The sequence below is a fragment of the Giraffa tippelskirchi genome, chromosome 7 (assembly GCF_054371585.1).
Source record: "Giraffa tippelskirchi isolate mGirTip1 chromosome 7, T2T-mGirTip1v1.2.pri, whole genome shotgun sequence".
Taxonomy (NCBI): domain Eukaryota; kingdom Metazoa; phylum Chordata; class Mammalia; order Artiodactyla; family Giraffidae; genus Giraffa; species Giraffa tippelskirchi.
This window is the reverse complement of record NC_137281.1, coordinates 85,437,571-85,443,910: the sequence shown is the minus strand read 5'-3', so window position 1 is coordinate 85,443,910 and position 6,340 is coordinate 85,437,571.

Sequence of the window (6,340 nt, the reverse complement as noted above, 5' to 3'; positions counted from 1 at the left end):
GGGACTATTTATGTTGGATGGAGTCAAAGCTCAGTCTATCTAGTATAGTATCCTATAGATCTGTCAACATTTTATTCAATGGATTAGATAAAGGAAACATGCATATGACACAAACTGAGAATGATACAGAATACCACTGGTGACTCTTCTTCAAGATTTAAAAGGACCATTGAGGCCACAGTAGCTCAGATTTCCTATCTTTAGAACCTCTTTTCTGCACAAAACCTATCCTTTCCTTTGCTCTATATCTTGGTGGCTGGGCTCTACTCTCTTCCTCCTCCTCCCAGCTATTTCTTTGGGATAAGGGAGGTGGAGGGAGAGCTGACAGCTCTCTAACTTGAAATCTATAAAGAGATCATAAGGAAATACCATTTCCTTTAATGAAACAAAATCCAGATTCTTCAAAGTTAGCAATGTGAGAGAAGACAGCTGTTTTCTGAACATCTAATTGTTTGCATGAAAGCCATCTCCTTGTTGAAATTCTCACTGCCAACCTTCTGGCCTTCAGGCTGTGTGTGCTCCATGTACCTAAAACCCTAAAGTTCAAAGAGACAAGTTGTATATTGCCAGTTTTACAAACTGTTAATGAAGAAAAACAGGAATATAAGCACAGAGACTACAAAAAGCTTTAAACAAGCCTGACTTTCAAGTATAGGCTTTTTAAAAATTGTTATAGCTTCTTGATTTATATGGCCTGTACTAGACTACCTGTAGTCTTTCATTATGTGTGTGTGTGCTTAGTCATTGGTTGTGTCCGACTCCTTGTGACTCAATGGACTGTAGCCGTCAGGCTTCTCTGTCCATGGTATTTTCCAGGCAAGAATACTGGAGTAGGTTGCCATTTCTTACTCCAGGGGATCTTCCTGACCCAGAAATCAAACCCACATCTTGTGCGTTAGCAGGTGGAGTCTTTACCCCTGAGCCACCTGGAAATCCCCCATTAGGCAGTCCATCCTAACTGAAATGCCAGCCTCCTTGAAGGACCCTTGCAGCTCATCTGTATAGTATTAGAGATAGTTAACATTTTTCAGTTCTTATTAGGTAGGTGCTGGGCATTATGCTAAGCACTTTAATACTTTGCTAATACCTTGGCTTACTATGTTCTTGGTATTGTTGTAAGTGTTGTACACATGCGGACTAAAATAATTTTGTAAACAAGCCTATGAAGTAGATGCCATTATTCCCATTTTGTAGATGAGAAAGCAGACACAAAGGATGAGCAATATGTCCATATTCCACAGCTGGTGACAGGCAGCCTGACTCCTGAACTGCTGTGCTGTTTCTTTGCTATGTAGCCTTTCAAACTTTACATTATTTTTTGATTTAAACTTGACAACAAAGATGGAAGATAGGTTTTTTTTAGGCATCTTAAATGTGGGTAACGTCTCCCAACTGGTTAGTGGCCATGCTGGGTTTTTAACCAGGGTTGCTCAACTCCAGGACCTGAACTTGTAGCTCTTTTTGACTTGTGCAGGGATTCTCAAACTGCTCCCACTAGTGTTCCAGCAATTGAACCTAGGTGCTTGGCTAGACAGCGTTTTTGCTCAACTTTCAGAAATTGTTGATAGATTTTTTTTTCATTTGTAACCATTTCTTACAGCCATTTCTTACAGTTCTTATCAATGGCATCTGATAAAACAAGTACTAGCAAATGGTGGAATGAGAAGTAATAGACTGTTGCCAGAAAAACTCAAAAAACCTGAGCTGGCCTCATGGGAATCACTTTCTTAATAGCATATGCATAATAGTCTCTTAATGCCAATAAAACTAATGAAATATGCCACTTTATAGTGTTCTACATAATAGCAACAGGACCTTTTGAATCTGAGAACTTTGAAAGCCATATAACTGTATCTGAAAAAATTCAAAACATGTACACTGTAAAACAAGCCTAATAAAAACCCGCAGCATTCCTTTAACAAGAATGCTTTTATTGCAGGGAAAATTGCATGGGGCCCTGAGTTTCTGGAGAGGAATCCTATAGCCTGGAGTGGGAGTTGAAGGATTGCCCCTTTCTCCCACCTGGCCACCTTGGAGTTGGGGTGGTGGAGCCTGTGAAAGCCAGGTCTGAGCAGGAGATCCTCCTTCACCAAAGCCAGTACAGACACTATGCACAGAGGTTGATGGTTGCCCCCTACCTTCCACGTAGTCCTGGACTCAAGCAGCCTTATTCGGTTAGACTTGGACATGCTGTGTTAGGGCTAGGGCTGTGTAAACAACTATTTTCCTCAATTAGTTCCAGGTGGAGAGTAGATGGCTGTGATTTCTGGATTGAAAACTTAAAACTCCTAGAGTTTAACCTTCCTCCTCCCTCTCTAAGTAATTTTCCATTTTGCAGGCAGGATGTGGCCATGACTCAGTTTGTGGTGAGAATGTGGCCATCCACAGGGGAGGAGTCTTCTGGATTCTGCCTTTCATTCTGGCCAATGGGGAGAGGAAGGGAAGAGTCTGGTGCTGAGTCATAACTGGGTTCCTTACCAGCTTCTCACAGAAAGGATTCTGAGATGGAGGTTTCGGTGATGATGTCTCAGCTTCTGGGATCAGTTTGGGAATGGCGGGGAGGAAGCTTCAGGAGTCATGTAATTCCTTCAGAGCCCTTCTCCCCCAGAGGAGGGGTGGGGGAAAATAAAGCAATTCATTTGAAGGGGAAGCAGTCTCTCTAGAATATAGAATTTTCCACAACTATTTCAGAGTCACCCTGCAGTGGGCCCAAAGATGTCACCCTTTAAGTTAAAGCACTGCCTACAAAAATTATTTTCTTTAGGAGAGAGACCAAAGTCATCTTTGTCCTAGCTATCCTTCCAAGGATAAGCGGGTCCGATTAGCTGGTAGCCAGCGAGCATGGAGGTGGAGACTAAAATACGGTGCCAAGGAAAATGTGGATTATGATGGCACTGCAGCAGGAGGACTTCCTGGGGAGGGGGCATTTGAGCTATTGTTTGCTGATGCCTTTCTTTTTTTTGGCAAAACTTCTCTATTCATGTTATTTTTTGGCCACAACAAGGAGCATGCGGGATCCTTAGTTCCCCAGTCAGGAGTTGAACCCATGCTGCCTGCAGTGGAAGGGCAGACTCTTTAACCACCGGACCTTCATAGAATTCCCACTGATGCCTTTCTTGGTCTCCTAAATCTTGATTACTTTGGGGGACTGGGGTCTGCTTACCATTCCACTTGCATCATAAGGAGCCTGAGCTCTGGCTACTCTTGTAGCGCAAAAAGAGAGAGCCCAGGCCTCCATGGAAGTGGCTTGGATAGGACTAACCCACCCTAAGGAAGCTTTGTCCTGTGATTAGTAACAGTTCTGGGCTAGAGAAAAACTGTTGGAGGTCCTGTTGGCTGAGGGAGTGGAATGACCTGGAAGGAACAAGGACTCCTCAGGAATCTCCCTTTTCTTAGTGCTGATAAGCCATTTCCTCAGGAGGGGGAACCTTAGATACACAGTTGCATTCAGAAAACATTTATTTACTGTCCCTTTCCTCTGGAATGGCCTTCCCGTGCCCATCTCTATGGTAACCAGCCCCCCAAGTCTCCTCCTCCATGAATCTTTTCGTTTCCCCCACAGACAACCTGTTCTCTCTTTATCTCTTAGCTCCAAAAGGTCAACCTTGTCTTCCTTCCAGGATTTGTCTGGGGGAAACTCAGAAATTAAGGTTTTCTGCCACCCTGGTAGGCCTGAAGAGATCTTGGGAATTGGAAGGAAGACATTGAAGAAATTAAAAACTCTACTTGATCTGGCTCTGGAAAGGGTATATGAAGTCCAAAGTGGTAAGCACTTCTAAATCTGACATCCAGGCCAGTGGGCTGCCCTGGAAACCTGTGTTGGCCTGAGAGAAGTAACACTGCTGTTTCAGGCAGAGGCCAAGAGATCACTTAATGGTAAAACCTGTAACTTTACCCTCTTCACCAGGGTCAAAGCTTGTCTTTAGGCTCCAGAGTTTTGTTCGGGGATTGTTTGTTGACACACCTACCTTGCAAGGGAGTCCAAATGACCATCAAGGGTTAAATTCCAGATTCTGTGATTCTGTGGCTGAAAATCCAAACAGGTAACAAACACAGCAGTCAACACCCTCACTCACACCTCAGTCCAGTGAACCTAGCAGCCCCTCCTCCTATCCTGCTAGCCCGTGGGCACAGCAGAATGGCTGGAAGCAGAGCCTAACTTAAGGCAGGGTCTGTATCCTCCCTCAGCCTCCCCAGTTTCCTGTAGCCCTGGGGTCACTTGTTGCTGGGTCAACGGAATAAAAGTACATTTCAGGAGGATGGCTCAGAGAAGGGCAAACCCAGTTACTTGAATTGAGACAGATGTTCTGGCACTAGTCACAAGGAGAAACCTCCAGAACTAGTGAGTTCTCAAAGAGGATGCCTGTTGAGCCCTGTGCTATACTCATTGACATACATCAACTATCAAACCCCACCCGATGGAGCTAGAATTGTCTGCAGTTTACTTTTAAGGAACTGGACTCACACTAAATTACAGGATATGATTATAGGGCTAGTGAGTGGAACTGGAACTAAATGTGATGGAACCCATGCGTCTATGCTAAGCTGCTTCTCAGCACAGTAATGACAATCACCTTAAACTGACAGATTTTCACTATGCATCTAATATGAGCAAAAATACGGCCCATTCGTGTCTGCCCAAGTTTCATTAATATATATATTTTTAACTATTAAAGTTTTAATTTTGTATCAGGGTATAGCCAGTTAACAATGCTGTGATAGTTTCAGGTGAACAGCAAAGGGACTCAGCCATACATATACATGTATTCATTCTCTCCCAAACTCCCCTCCCATCTGCCACATAATATTTGGCAGAGTTCCATGTGCTATACAGTAGGTCCTTGTTGGTTATTCATGGACAGCATTTTTATAACTGTTGGAAGACCAAAATCTGTAACTGAAGTGCAATAGTTTGCCATCAGCTCTCCAGTTTAATACATGTGCTTTTCAATCACAGGAATATATCTAGATATAGATTTTAAAATGCAACATAGTCCAGCACTGGCCAGAACGTTGCCACTCTAGTGTTATTCAGCACTGTACTTTGTTCATCTTTAGCTGATGGGCCAATATGGCCACTTAAGCCACCCTCTTTCTCTGGATAGAGAAGAATCTGATTCCCTCTGGTAAAGCATGATTTTTTTTTTTTTCCCTCTCAGCAACTTCATGAGCTCTTACCACCTCAATAACGAAGCATTCACTTCCTCTCTGCAACTAAGGGAACCAGAAACAGCTTATAGAAGAGATTAAAATATTTTATCTTACATTAATGTTGTTACTTTTTGTCAGCTTATCTGAGCTAACAGGAAAGCATAATGAAGGCCTGTGATTCAGCTGCAGGCAGGGTGTCTGCCTGAGCGGGTCACACCCATTGGTCTCTTTTTTCCAGGAAAAGGAAAGAACCTAATAGTGTTCACGATTTTTAACGAGATTTTTAACATTGTATCTGCTCTCAAAATTTGGCTGAAAGAAGGCAAGAGTTAACAGTTGCTTCGTTGGTAACTGCTGTGATCACTAGGAAATCAGAAAATGCCTTAAGGAAAAATACAAGAAAATCTCCAACAATATTGATTTAAATACACAAGGTTGAAAACAAATTTTTACTTCGGCAGAGATTATGGGATCTAACGTTCTGACATTTCCTGATATGGTCAGCTGCACTAATATTAATACCTTCTATTCACTTTCTACTCTCAGGCTCCGCTGGACTCCAGCCCCTACTAAAGTCTTCACGTGGCCTCTACTGGTCCTTCTTTGTTCTAAACCCTAAGAACAAAAGGGCCTCGCGCTCCCGCTCCTAGCACACTCCGCCCTCCCGCGTTCTCCCCGCCCTCCCTTGTTCTACCCCCGTTCCAGTGTCGGAGCCCCTCCTAAGGCGGCCCGAACCTCCAACCATCCATTAGTCTACATCCCCCACCCCACCTCTGACTGATCGGCTCAGTCTTCGGGACGTGCGCTGGGGCGGGCACCCGGGCAGGGGGATTGCTGCCCGGAGACCCATAAATCTGGGCACTATCTGGGTAGGCCAGGGCCACTCAGCTGGGGTGGCCTTGGCCAAGGGTCAAGAGAAGACCTGGTCCAGCATTCCAAGCTGGCCGCAACAGGTGGCCTGGGCGCCGGGAGGGTCTGGGAGGGAGGTCGCCAGAGCTCCGAGGGCGGGTCCTCCTGTCTCGCCGCTTCCCCATTGGGCCGTAAGGAGTCTCAATGCTGCGAGTTTTATTTTTCGTGTCCTTCCGCCACGGAATGTAGTCCTCCCTCAAAGGGTAACCTGATTCCCCCATTCCGCCTCCTCGGCACTTCCTACTGAAGGTGACCGTGCCCCGCGAGGACGCAGAGGGGC